This window comes from Odocoileus virginianus, chromosome 8 (assembly GCF_023699985.2).
Source record: "Odocoileus virginianus isolate 20LAN1187 ecotype Illinois chromosome 8, Ovbor_1.2, whole genome shotgun sequence".
Classification (NCBI taxonomy): Eukaryota; Metazoa; Chordata; class Mammalia; order Artiodactyla; family Cervidae; genus Odocoileus; species Odocoileus virginianus.
The window spans coordinates 68835473-68851122 of record NC_069681.1 but is presented as its reverse complement, the minus strand read 5'-3'; positions in this window follow the sequence as shown (position 1 = coordinate 68851122).

Sequence of the window (15650 nt, the reverse complement as noted above, 5' to 3'; positions counted from 1 at the left end):
TATGTATAGATGCAAAGCACATGTGTAAAGACGTGAACCTAGAGCCTGTTATATGGAGTGACATATGTCAGAAAGAGAAAAACAAATATATATTGACACGTGTATGTAGAATCTAGAATAATGATACAAAGGAACCTATCTGCAGAGCAGGTCTAGAGACACAGATATAGAGAACAGATGTGTGGACCCGGTGTGGGGGAGGGAGGGAGGATGAACTGGGTGATTGGGACTGATATATATGCACTGCCTTGTTTAAAATAGATAGCTAGTAAAAACCTGCTGCATAGCACAGGGAACTCAGCTCAGTGCTTGTGTGTATGTGTGTGTGTGTATAGTCTCTTCAATCATATCCAACTCTTTTCTACCCTATTAACTGTAGCCCACCAGGTTCCTCTGTCCATGGGGATTCTCTAGGCAAGAATACTGGAGTGGGTTGGTATTTCCTACCCCAGACAGCTCAGTGCTTGTTGGTGACCTAAACAGATGGGAAGTGGGGTAGTAGGAGGGAGTTTAAGAGAGAAGGGATATAGGGATATATATATATACACACACATATACCTGATTCATTTTATAGTACAGCAAAAACTAACAGATTATTGTAAAGCAGCTATTCCCCAGTTTTAAAAAAAGCTATTTATTAATAAATTCATTTCAATTAATACATTATTTCTACACACACTTTTATTTTTGCTGAGTATCACAAATTTTCATGCAATTATTTTCATTTGCATTTGCTTCAGGAAATATTAATTTTTTCTTGAGACTTCATCTTTGATGCATGTTCAACTTAGATGAGTAGTATTTAATCTCTAAATATTTAATTATTTCCCAAATCTCTTTCTATAATTTATTTCTAGTGTAATCACAGTTTGATCAAAGAACACACTTTATATGACTTCTATCTTTTTATATTAGCTAAGATGTATTCTACAATCAAGAATGTGGTCTGTCATGGTGAATATTCACGTGACCTTGAGAAGAATATATATTCTGATGTTGTTGATGTAGTATTCCTTAAGTGTCAATTAGATCAAGGTTTTCAATAGTGCCCTGCAGTTCAACTATGTCATTATTGATTTTCTATTTGGTCTACTAAAATCTTAAAAAAAAATAGTTATAGCAATCTCTAGCTAGAATAATGGATTTGCTTGTCCTTGCAGTTCTAACAATTTTTGCCTCATCTATTTTGATTCTTTTGTTAGGTGCATACATGTTAAAAAATCTCTTTTCTTTGACAATTGACCCCTTTATCATCATGTTATGTCTCTTTGTTTTTGATGATTTTCCTTGAACTACACTCTTTCATGTCTGATACTACTGCAGTAACTCCAGATCTCTTTTGATTAGTGTAAGCAAATGTATCTGTCTCAACTCCATATACTTTTAAAATATGTAAAACTCTTGTAGAAACACATAATTGGGTCTTGAGTTTTAAAACCTTCCCTGTCAATCTCAGTCTTTTAATTGGTATATTTAAACCAATTAGACTTAAAATGATTACTGATATATTTGAATGACTATCTACCATATTTATCTTTTGCTCCTACCTTTTATGTTTCTCTACCTTCCTTATATCTCTGGATTTAATGGAAACATTTATAATTCCATTTTCTCTCCCTTTTTAGCATATCAGTTGTACTTTAAAACATTTTGTTGCTGATGCCCTAGATTTTAAAATATGCATTTATACCTAAAGTATTTATAACTAAACATTTAAATAGTAGTAATAGTGCTTAATCTGTAGTGCAAAAAAGCCTATATTTTTATTCAATCACTACCAACTCATAACAATACTGTGATATATTTCACTTGTTCATATACTATAATCACAGAATATGTTGTTAATACTACTATTTTAAATACATTATTACTGTTTAGGTTAATGAAGAATAAGGGAAACTGAATCATTTTAACTTTTACATTATTTCTTTGAATTTCTTACATTAAGTAGATCCCAATTTATGATCTATGTTGATATTCTTTCTTTTTAAAATTCCATTTTGCAAACTAGGGTGGTGCAATTAATTTTTGTTGGTCTGAGAAAACCATTATTTTGCTTTCATTTCTTGAAGGATAATTTTGTCGCATGTAGAGGTTTTATATAGATGGGTTTTATTTCATTTTAAAATTTTGACATCTTTAATATTTCACTCCAATCTCTTTCTGTTTCCATGATTTCTAACTAGAAGTTTGCTGTAATTTTAATTGCTATTCCCCTGGATGGATGCAAATGAGAATTAAGTTTGCCTCATCCTCACTGGTATCTTTTGAAATTTTCACATTTTCTTGTTTTTTTGCAGTTTGAGTAAGACATGCTTAGGTGTAAATTTTCTTGAGATTACTATATCTGTTTTTGTTTTGACTAATTATTGTCTGTTATTATATTTTGGAAATAACTTGACCACTATTCTTTGAATATATCTTCTGCTCAGTTCTTTCTTAATTCTCCTTCTTGTATTCTAATTACTTGGGTTTACCACTTTTGTAATTATTTTGTAAATATTTCAGAGTTATTTATTACTCAAATGATGTTAGCATATTGATCATAGCTATTTTAAATTCCTGGTCTCATATTTCAAAATCTGTTGTATCAGGGTTTTGTTCTGATGCTTATATTCTCTTCTATATTCATACATCTCTATCAGCAAGTCTTATAACTTTTGATTGAATGCAAGACATGTATTGAGTCTTTGCTGGTAGCTCAGCTGGTAAAGAATCCACCTGCAATGCAGGAGACCCTAGCACAATTCCTGGGTCAGGAAGATCCCCTGGAGAAGGGATATGCTACCCATTCCAGTGTTCTTGGGCTTCTCTGGTGACTCAGATCATAAAGAATCAGCCTGACATGAAGAAGAGGTGGATTTAATCCCTAGGTTGGGAAGATCCCCTGGAGGAGGGCATGGCAACTGACTCCAGAATTCTTGTCTGGAGAATCCCCATGAACAGAGGAGCCTGGCAGGCTACAGTCCATGCTGTTGCAGAAAGTCAGACACAATTGGGTGACTAAACACAGCCACAGACATGTTTGAGTAATAGAAACTTAGGAAAAAATGTCTATTGTGAAATTTCACATTTAATTGAGCAGGAGTTGAAATGTATTTAATTTTTTCAATTAACATTTTTAATTGAAGGATGATTGCCTTATAGAATTTTGTTGTTTTAGCTGTGCTTGCCAAGAGATCCACATTTATTATCACTCTTATTTTTGACTCTTTTGTTGCACTGGGTTTTCATAAGAACTCCTTCCTAGATAGAGTCTATGTATTGCAGATCTTTTATTTATTCAGTATAAATACTGAAGATTTTGATATGCAGTAATGATTTTCCCCCTTGCCCATCAGAACAAGACCCAGTTTTCCCCTCAGTCAGTCTCTCCCATAAGTGTCAGGAAATGTTTAACAGGAGGATTCCTACGTGCTCTTTCTCATAAATCCTCTGTTCCTTATTAGTTTCTGGCAACAGAAACGAGTGGAACGGCATGCTGCTCCCAGGACTGAGGTCATAGGATGAGACAGGCTTGAATCTCCTTCAGTAAACATTCTCCTTATGACAAAACTTTTTAGTCTCGATCCTTTTTCTTGAGATATGGATTGTCTTCTACCTTGTGACCAATATAAATCCCTTGTTCCCTTGGCAATGGTTGCTGTACGTTTGGTTTTCTGATCTTTATTATTGTCAAAAGAAATTTCTTGTACAACAGCCTATATATACTCTCAGAAAGATCATTAAAGCACCCTTCCTCCACCAGAGGCTTGGGTCCCCGTGTCTTTTCTCTCTCTCTCTCTTTCTCTCTCTCCCTCCCTCCAGCTAATTCTCTGGAGCATAGAAACCCACTGAACTCATTCTCCTGCCCTGGCTTCTAAGACCCCCTCGAGAGGGCACCCTGTGGATTCATGAGTGGTGCAAGCCCTGTTTAAGGTTTTATTGGTTTGCGGCATAAACCAGGGAATATTAGCTTATTTCTCTCTTTCACTTTCTTATTGTCGACTCCAGACTGCCAGGTTCTGGTCCATTAAAGGACCGCAACATGTAAGGACACTTCTATGAGCTTCTTATTCCTCTCCATCAGAGGGTAGAGAGACTGAAAACCACAATCACAGAAAACTAACCAATCTGATCACATGGACCACAGACTTGTCTAACTCAATGAAAATATGAGCCATGCCATGTATGTATGGGTCACGGTGGAGATTTTTGACAAAACGTGGTCCAGTGGAGAAGGGAATGGCAAACCACTTCAGTATTCTTGCCTTGAGAATCCCAGGAGCAGTATGAAAAGCAAAAAGATAGGACACTGAAAGACGAACTCCCCAGATCCGTAGGTGCCCAAATTTGTTAATGGAGATGAGTGGAGAAAGAACTCCAGAAAGAATGAAGAGATGGAGCCAAAGCAAACAAAAGCTGTGGATGGGACTGGTGATGGAAGTAAAGTCTAATGCTGCAAAGAGCAATATTGCATAGAAATATGGAATGTTAGGTACATGAATAAAGGCAAATTGAAAATGGTCAAACAGGAGATAGCAAGAGTGAACGCCAACATTTTAGGAATCAGTGAACTAAAATGGACTGGAATGGGTGAATTTAATTTAAATGACCATTACATCTACTACTGTGGGCAAGAATCCCTTAGAAGAAATGGAGTAGCCATCATAGTCAGCAAAAGAGCACAGTACTTGGATGCAATCTCAAAAATGATAGAATGATCTCTGTTAGTTTCCAAGGCAAACTATTCAATATCACAGTAATCCAAGTCTATATCCTGACCAGTTATGCTGAAGAAGCTGTAATTGAATGGTTCTATGAAGACCCACAAGACCTGGAAATGATGTTCATTTCATTATAGGGGACAGGAATGCAAAAGTAGGAAGTAAGGAAATACCTGGAGTAACAGGAAAATTTGGCCTTGGAATACAGAATGTAGCATGGCAAAGGTTAATAGAGTTTTGCCAAAACAACACACTGACCAGAGCAAACACCCTCTTCCAACAACACAAGAGAAGACTCTACACATGGACATCACCAGATGGTGAATACCAAAATCAGATTGATTATATTCTTTGCAGCCAAAAATGGAGAAGCTCTATACAGATAACACCAACACCAACAACAAAAAGACCAGGAGCTGGCTGTGGCTCAGATCATGAATGCCTTATTGCAAAATTCAGACTTAAATTAAAGGAAAAAAAAAAAAAAAGAAAACTAGGGAAAACCACTGGAGTATTCAGGTATGACCAAAATCAAACCCATTATGATTATATAGTGGAAGTAACAAATACATCCAAGGGATTAGATCTGATAGAGTGCCTGAAGAAATATGGATGGAGGTTCATGACATTGTACAGGAAGCAGTGATCAAGATCGTCCCCATGAAAAAGAAAGGCAAAAAGGCAAAATGGTTATCTGTGGAGGCCTTAAAAAAATCTCTGGAAAGAAGAGAAGGGAAAGACAAATGAGGAAAGGAAATATATACCCATTTGAATGCAGAGTTCTGAAGAATAGCAAGGAGAGATAAGAAAGGCTTCTTCAGTGATAAATGCAAAGAAATGGAGGAAAGCAATAGTATGGGAAAGACTAAATATTTCTTTAAGAAAATTAGAGCTATCAAGAGAACTTTTCATTCAAAGATGAAAAGGTGCTCAATAAAGGACAGAAATTTTGTGGACCTAACAGAAGCAAAATATATTAAGAAGTGATGGCAAGATTACACAGAAGAACTATACAAAAAAGACCTTCATGACCTGTGTAATCATAATGGTGTGATCAGTCACCTAGAGCCAGACAACCTGGAATATGAAGTCAAGTAGGCCTTAGGAAGCATCACTCCGCACAAAGCTAGTGGAGGTGATGGAATTCCAGTTGAGCTATTTCAAATCCTAAAAGGTGATGCTGTGAAAGTGCTGCACTCAACATGCCAGCCAATTTGGAAAACTCAGCAGTGGCCACAGGACTAGAAAAGGTCAGTTTTCATTGCAATCCCAAAGAAAGGCAATGCCAAAGAATGTTCAAGCTATCGCACAATTACACTCATCTCAGATGCTATCAAAGTCATGCTAAATATTCTCCAAGCCAGGTTTCAACAGTAGGTGAACTGTGAACTTCCAGATGTTCAAGCTGGATATAGAGAAGGCAGAGGAACCAGAGATTATATTGCCAAAATCCTTTGGATCGTAGAAAAAGTAAGAGCATTCCAGAAAAGCATTTGTTACTGATCTATTGACCATGCCAAAGTGTTTGACTGTGCGGATCACAACAAGCTGTGGAAATTCTTCAAGAGATGGGAATACCAGGCTACCTGACCTGCCTCCTGAGAAATGCAGGTCAAGAAGCAACATTTAGAAATCAACATGGAACAACAGACTGGCTCCAAATCAGGAAAGAAGTGCATCAAGGCTGTATATTTTCACCCTGACAATTTAACTTATATGAAGAGTGCATCATGAGAAATGCCGGGCTGGATGAAGCACAAGCTGTAATCATGATTGCTGGGAGAAATATCAATAACCTCAGATAAATAGATGATGCCACCCTTATGGCAGTAAACAAAGCACTAAATAGCCTCTTGAAGAAAGGGAAAGAGGAGAGTGCTTAAAGCTCAACATTCAGAAAACTAAGATCATGGCATCTGTTCCTATCACTTCATGGCAAATAAATGGGGAAACAGAGGAAACAGAGACAGACTTTATGTTTTTAGGCTCCAAAATCACTGTGGATGGTGACTGCAGCCATGAAATCAAAAGACGCTTGCTCCTTGGTAGAAAAGATATGACCAACCCAGACATCATATTAAAAAGCAGAGACATTACTTTGCTAACAAAGGTCTGTCAGTCAAAGCTATGGTTTTTCCAGTAGTCATGTATGGATATGAGAATTGGACTATAAAAAAAGCTGAACGCTGAAGAATTTATGCTTTTGAACTGTGGTGTTGGAGAAGACTCTTGAGAGTCCCTTGGACAGCAAGGAGATCCAACCAGTCCATCCTAAAGGGAATCAGTTCTGAATATTCATTGGAAGGAATGATTCTGAAGCTGAAACTCCAATCCTTTGGCAACCTAATATGAAGAACTGACTCATTTGAAAAGACCCTGTTGCTGGGAAAGATTGAAGGCAGGAGGAGAAGGGGATGACAGAAGATGATATGGTTGGAATGCATCGCCGACTCAAAGGACATGTGTTTGTGTAAACTCTGGGTGTTAATGATGTACAGGGAGGCCTGGTGTTTGCTACAGTCCTTGGGGTCACAAAGAGTCAGATATAACTGAGCTACTGAACTGAACTGAACTGAATGATTTTTCAGGTGGTTCATTTCTAAAGAATCTGCCTCCCAATGTTGGAGACACAAGAGGCCTGGATTCTATCCCTAGGTCTGGAAGGTCCCCTGGAGTAGGAAATGGCAACCCATTCCTATATTTTTGCCTAGAAATTTCCATAGACAGAGGAACCTAGTGGGCTATTGTGCATGGGATCCCAAAAATTCAGACACAACTGAGGACACGCCCAAAGTGCTAGAAAGCAGAAATGTTTTATATTATGATGAAATATCAGTCTTTTCATGGGTATGTATCCATGAGATCTCTTCACAACTGTTTCTTAGTGTCACCTACCCAATTCTAACCTTCAGTCAAACTGAAAGGAAAGAACTAGATAGAGTTTGGTAAATGGCCTATATTTTATGTAGGACAAGATGCTGTGTTTTTTTTTTTTTTTACCCCACTGTGCTGAGTGGGCTTTTTTATGTGAAACGCCTGGAACATATATATATATATATATATATATATATATATATATATTAATGGTTCTTTTTCCTCTCACATGCTAGTCAGGTTTCCCTCCCCACCCTTGGCCTTCACTCTAAGAATACTGAGGAGTTCCTGGAAATAAAACCTAAAAAAAGTGGTGGGTCATCATGTCTGTGCCCACATCCATGAATTTTGCACTCTCATACTAATGTAAATCAGCCTCCAAATTTTGTCAGAATTACCAGTTAGATGTTTGCACTTATTCTACCTCCAGTGGCCACTTTACCTTGTAAGCATGTCTTAGCTGTGATTCTCTGTATGTGCTTGTCTCTCCAGATTTGAGGTGGTGGTTTGTCTTGAAATTTTAATTCATTGCTGAGGCCAAAAATATTCAGTGTTTGCAGTTTGTTAATCTTTTTCTTGCTAAAGTGTAGCATGAGAATTTCCAAACTCTACCCATTAAAGCTGAAACTACAAGTTTAAAATAGGTTATGTTTTGAAGACCCAATAAAAAATTCATAGAAACTTCTGATTTACATTGCCATTCTAGTGTAGTGTATGTATCAGTCAAAATAATCTACATATATACTCATTTAGACCGAACATGAAATAGTTCTAAGAGGTTTATAACAACAGTTGTCTGTATCTTGCTAAAGTTAAACGTGAGTTAGATGTGCATCTAATACTAAATTCCATTATTAGAGCTCAGGTTAAAGAATAGTTCCTCTCTATGACATGGTTTGCACCTGTACCAGGTGATCTCACTGAGTTACATAAAGATGACTGACTCTATCCTTTTATTCTTTTGTGAATGAAAGAATGTGAAATTCACTTGCTTCCATAGCTATATGGCCCCTTATAATTTGCTTCTGGTTACCAAGAACCTCAGATCAATTTTGATTTTGTAAGCGGACCTGCTTCCCTTATAGCAAGATTTCCCAAAGCCTCAACAGTTCGTCAGCCCTCTGATTACAAAGGGAAGGCAGAAGAGAGCAAAAACAATAGGGTGTGTTGAAAGGCAGTGACTACAGGAACTAATTGTTCAAGCTGGTTTTAGAAAGGGCAGAGGAACCAGAGATCAAATTGCCAATATCCTCTGGATCATCGAAAAAGCAAGAGAGTTCCAGAAAAAACATCTATTTCTGCTTTATTGACTACGCCAAAGCCTTCGACTGTGTGGATCACAATAAACTGTGGAAAATTCTGAAAGACATGGGAACACCAGACCACCTGACATGCCTCTTGAGAAACCTGTATGCAAGTTAGGAAGCAAAAGTTAGAACTAGACATGGAACAACAGACTGGTTCCAAATAGGAAAAGGAGTACGTCAAGGCTGTATATTGTCACCCTGCTTATTTAACTTATAGGCAGAGTACATCATGAGAAATGCTGGGCTGGATGAAGCACAAGCTGGAATCAAGATTGCCAGGAGAAATATCAATAATCTCAGATATGCAGGTGACACCACCCTTATGGCAGAGAGTAAAGAGGAACTAAAAAGCCTTTTGATGAAAGTGAAAGAGGAGAGTGAAAAAGTTGGCTTAAAGCTCAACATTCAGAAAACTAAGATCATGGCATCTGGTCCCATCACCTCATGGGAAATAGATGGGGAGACAGTGGAAACAGTGTCAGACTTTATTTTTGGGGGGCTCCAAAATCACTGCAGATGGTGATTGCAGCCATGAAATTAAAAGATACTTACTCCTTGGAAGGAAAGTTATGACGAACCTGGATAGCATATTAAAAAGCAGAGACATTACTTTGCCAACAAAGGTACGTCTGGTCAAGGCTATAGTTTTTCCAGTGGTCATGTATGGATGTGAGAGTTGGACTGTGAAGAAAGCTGAGTGCCAAAAAATTGATGCTTTTGAACTGTGGTGTTGGAGAAGACTCTTAAGAGTCCCTTGGACTGTGAGGAGATCCAACCAGTCCATCCTAAAGGAGATCAGTCCTGGGTGTTCATTGGAAGGACTGATGCTGAAGCTGAAACTCCAGTACTTTGGCCACCTCATGCCAAGAGTTGACTCATTGGAAAAGACCCCAATGTTGGGAGGGATTTGGGGCAGGAGGAGAAGGGGACAACAGAGGATGAGATAGCTGGATGGCATCACCAACTCAATGGACATGAGATTGAGTAAACTCCGGGAGTTGGTGATGGACTGATAGGCCTGGCGTGCTGCGATTCATGGGGTCGCAAAGAATCGGACAAGCCTGAGTGACTGAACTAAACCGATGACATGGTTTATCCTAAAGCTTCTTTTGGTTTAGTGACTTTATATCCTACTTCTTCTTCATTGACTACACTAAAGCCTTTGACTGTATGAATCACTAAAACCTGTGGGAAATTCTGAAGGAGATGGAAATACTAGACCACCTTACTTGCCTCCTGAGAAACCTGCATGCAGATCAAGAAGCAACAGTTAGAACCGGACATGGAACAATGGACTGTTCAAAATTAGGAAAGGTGTATGTCAAGGCTGTATATTGTCACTCTGCTAATTTAACTTATATGCAGAGTACATCATGTGAAATGATGGGATGGATGAAGCACAAGCTGGAATCAAGACTGCTGCAGATATATCAATAACCTCAGATATGCAGATGACACCACCCTAATCACAGAAAATGAAGAGGAACTAAAGTGCTTCTTGATGAAGGTGAAAGAGAAGAGTGAAAAACTTGGCTTAATACTCAACATTCAAAAAACTAAGATCGTGGCATTCAGTCCCATCACTTCATGGCAAATAGGTGGGAAATAATAGATACAGAGACAGATTTTATTTTCCTGGGATCCAGAATCACTGCAGGTGGTGACTGCAGCCATGAAATTAAAAGATGCTTGCTTCTTGGGAGAAAAGCTATGACAAACATAGACAGCATATTAAAAAGCAGACATTACTTTGCTGACAAAGACCTGTCTAGTCAAAGTTATGTTTTTTCCAGTAGTCATGTGTGGATTTGGGAGTTGGACTATAAAGAAAACTGAGCACCAAAGAATTGATGTTTTCAAACTGATGTTGAATTGATGTGGGTGAAGACTCTTGAGAGTCCCTTGGACTGCAAGGAGACCAAACCAATCAATCCTAAAGGAAATTAACCCAGAACATTCATTGGAAGGACTGATGCTGAAGCTCCAGTATTTTGGCCACCTGATAAGAAGAGCCACCTCATTGGAAAAGACCCTGATGCTGGGAAAGATTGAAGGAAGGAGAAGGTGATGACAGAGGACAAGATAGTTGGATAGCATCACTGACTCAATGGCCATGAGTTTTAGCAAACTCTGGGAGATAGTGAAGGACAGGGACACCTGGCATACTTCATTCCATGGGATTGCAACAAGTTGAACACGTCTGAATGACTGAACAGAGCTGATCTTGAAGCAAGAAAGGTAAGAGATAGTGGGGCTACACTATTTGTAAAATGTTCTGCTTGCAATTGGCCTGTCGCTTTTATATTTTATTAGCCTAAGTGAGTTATATGGGCAAAACTTCTCTCAACAGTGAAGGAAATTTCTTCATATCACTATTGAATATTCATATAGAGCAGGTTTATGAATATTCTGAACAAAAGTAAAATCTAATACAATTAGTGATATAAAGTGTTCACATTTATATCACATGCCAAGGAGGAAAACAAACATATTTTCTTAAAGCTATGTCATATTTAAATTGTTTTAATCTGCTTTAGGGAATTCCCCAGTGTCTCAGCAGCAAATAATATGCCTACAATGCAAGAGACACAGGAGATGTACATTCGATCCCTGCGTTGGGAAGATCCCCTGGAGGACGTCATGGTAACACACTCCAGTATTCTTGCCAGGGGAATCCCATGGACAGAGGAGCCTGGTGGGCTATGGTCCATGTGGTGGCAAAGAATCAAACACAACTGAAGCGACTGAGCACACATGCAATCTGCCTTAATAGTCTTTCTTTCTTTACTTCCTTCCTTTGTTTTGTTCAGTCTTTCCTTTTTTTTTTTTTTTTCTGTGCTATTAGAAAAATTGCTTAACTAGTACCATTCTAATTTGGGGTAATTTTATTGCTATCAAGAGCCAAGAAATTGCCTTACTAAATTTATACTTCAATATTAAACTTGAATATTAACTAAGAAGTTTTTGTTGTTTGTATTCATTTGTATGTCATATCCTGTGGCAAATCAATATACACAGAATTAAGGATATGTTAAACATTCACACATTAGCTATTTTCAATTTGAGTTGCATTTCATATTTTCTATGTTTTTCCTATACATCCCCCAAAATAGCATACTGAGTTATTCTGGGCAATAAAGATAAAAACTTTGTGGAGTACCTTTTATACCTCAAAAATGGGCTATGGAAGGCAGTTTTACATCTAGAATAAAAATAGTCTTTATCAAAATAAAAATCAAGACTATAGTAAACAATTCCTTGGCTAGCCTATTTTTCCATCACCATCTAAAATGTGGAAAACCATATAGATGTATTATAAGCACAGAAGTTGTTACACAAATACTTTTATAATTTTACTTGTTATATTAAGAAAAGTGTCCTCCATCTTAATCAGAATTGTAGGAAATATGTTTTTGCCTTTTGCATGCTCTTTACAAAATAGAACTTACTCAATTAAATCCACCCTTGTGTGTGTGTGTGTTCAGTTGCTCAGTCTTGTCTGACTCTTTGCGACTCCATGGACTGTAGCTCTCTGGCCCTTCTGGCCATGGTGCTTTCTCAGCAAGAATACTGAAGTGAATTGCCATTTCATCCTCAAAGGGATCTTCTCTAGCCAGGGATCAAACTCCCCTCTTCAGTGTCTCCTGAATTGGCAGGTGGACTCTTTACCACTGAGTCATCTGAACTCTACACTTATGTAAACAGAAATTTAATTTACAAAACAATATTAAAAGAAATTTTAACAGAACCTTTGTTGAAACAAGTTAACTAGCCATTACTGCAAGAACAGTGTTGTGCCTACTAATGATTGGATTTATAACTAATGTCTACTGCCTTTAATGTTACATTATATTTTCCTAAATGTTTCTCAACATAGTAGCTATATGTAAATGAAAAAAAAAATCTCTCTATTTCCTTTGTAATTTGCAAGTGCAATAAAAGACTACTTCATTAATGCAAAGGACAAATACAGGCAATCCTAACAACTACATACACACACAAATAAGAACCATGAAAATTATTATAGCAATAAATATAAAATAAGGGAGATCATATGAAATACAAATTTCTCTTTTTAATAGAAAAGCTGTGTACTGCATTTTAATGCTCTAACTTATCATGGCCTCTCAGCCAAATCATGAGAAAACAGAATGATATGAGAATAACAAGTAATAGTAATTTCCACTTAATGTGTTCATCTTAATAAAAACCCATTCAAAGAAATGTAGTAAATGAGGCAGTATTTCAATAGGATAGTGCAACCATAATCTGAATTATCCTTGATTACATAAACAGAAATGGATCATATAAACATAATGTATCACACATATATTTTTCCTGACAAAATATTTATTAATCATCAGGGATAGTAAATATGACCAGTTAAAGACTTACATAAGACAAAGATAATTTAGTCTACAAGAAAGGATTTAACTACCATTTTCATGGTTTAATTTGCTATGAAATAGGGAATAAGGATTAATTAGATAACAGGTTAATATAAAAAGACCACAGGATAATCTTCATACTTACATGAATGGCACATTAACTTAATTAACAAAAATTCTTTGCTTAAGATGTAGAGAGATATTAATATCTTATCAATATTGCACAGAAACATTTTGCATGGAAATACAAAGCTTTTTCAGGGCATCATTTTGTTTTTCTCACCAAATTTCTTCCCCTTTGAAAAATTTAATTTATAGGGTTTAAAACAATTAGTGACAATATGTGACACTGTACATATTTATTACAGTGGCAGACAATTTCATTTTTCTTTAGTGAGAAGTATAGATATTGACATTTTCTATTATTACATTGGAAACCCAAGTGGTTAAATTTCAATAGGGATTGTTTTCAGTATCAGCATTAGAATTTTTTTTTTTTTTTTACTATTTGCTGAAATAATCAGGAATTTAAATAAAAGAAAATTTATTGTGATTTGTGGAATGCTTTAATAGCACCGGCAGCAAGTAGGTTAAAGAATGAATATATAAATGTGATGAATAAATATTGCATTAGCTATTGTTATATAGTTTAAAAATCTCTTAGCTGACCACATCTTTGCGATGAATGCATTAATAGCCTTTTTAATTCAATTCACTTTTAGAGAGGAAGGTTTTGTTTTAAGAAATGAGGGGGTCCTTTTCAACAATATTAAGATAATTCTAATTCTCAAGGAAAAGGAGAATATCTTTAAAACTAAACGCTAATTATTGTCTCTTTTATTCTTTTTTTGCCATAGCTTTAATACTTACCTAAACCCGCCAATATCCTCTGGATCGTCGAAAAAGAAAGAGAGTTCCAGAAAAACATCTATTTCTGCTTTATTGTCTACTCCAAAGCCTTTGACTGTGTGGATCACAATAAACTGTGGAAAATTCTGAAAGACATGGGAACACCAGACCACCTGACCTGCCTCTTGAGAAACCTGTATGCAAGTCAGGAAGCAACAGTTAGAACTGGACATGGACCAACAGACTGGTTCCAAATAGGAAAAGGAGTATGTCAAGGCTATATATTGTCACCCTGCTTATTTAACTTATATGCAGAGTACATCATGAGAAACGCTGGGCTGGATGAAGCACAAGCTGGAATCAAGATTGCCAGGAGAAATATCAATAATCTCAGATATGCAGATGACACCACCCTTATGGCAGAGAGTAAAGAGGAACTAAAAAGCCTTTTGATGAAAGTGAAAGAGGAGAGTGAAAAAGTTGGCTTAAAGCTCAACATTCAGAAAACTAAGATCATGGCATCTGGTCCCATCACCTCATGGGAAATAGATGGGGTGACAGTGGAAACAGTGTCAGACTTTATTTTTGGGGGGCTCCAAAATCACTGCAGATGGTGATTGCAGCCATGAAATTAAAAGATACTTACTCCTTGAAAGGAAAGTTATGATGAACCTGGATAGCATATTAAAAAGCAGAGACATTACTTTGCCAACAAAGGTACGTCTGGTCAAGGCTATGGTTTTTCCAGTGGTCATGTATGGATGTGAGAGTTGGACTGTGAAGAAAGCTGAGTGCCAAAAAATTGATGCTTTTGAACTGTGGTGTTGGAGAAGACTCTTGTGACTTCCTTGGACTACAAAGAGATTCAACCAGTCCATCTTATAGGAGATCAGTCCTGGGTGTTCATTGGAAAGACTGATGCTGAAGCTGAAACTCCAGTGCTTTGGCCACCTCATGCAAAGAGTTGACTCATTGGAAAAGACTCTGATGCTGGGAGGGATTTGGGGCAGGAGGAGAAGAGGACGACAGAGGAGAAGATGGCTGGATGGCATCACCTACTGGATGGGCATGGGTTTCTGTAGACTCTGGGAGTTGGTGATGGACAGGGAGGCCTGGTGTGCTGTGATTCATGGGGTCGCAAAGAGTCGGACACAACTGCATGACTGAACTGAAAACATAATATAATGATCATTCAGATAGAATCCCTTATTAGATTGAAATCAATTATATGAAATTAATAAATGCCTTCTTTGTAAGAAATAATGTAGTATTCATAAGTCAGAAATTAGTAATAGCAATTTAACAAAATAGAAAATTAAAGTTAAAGCCAATGTCTAGATTCTCACACAGGGCATTCCTCTGTAAGTGCAATGTTGGAAAAATCTTTAAATGTAAATTTGTAAATTATATGTAAATAATTATATCACAATGTAGCGGGCACATGAGTTTGAGTAAACTCCAGGAGCTGGTGATGGACAGGGAGGCCTGGCGTGCTGTGATTCATGGGGCTGCAAAGAGTTGGACAC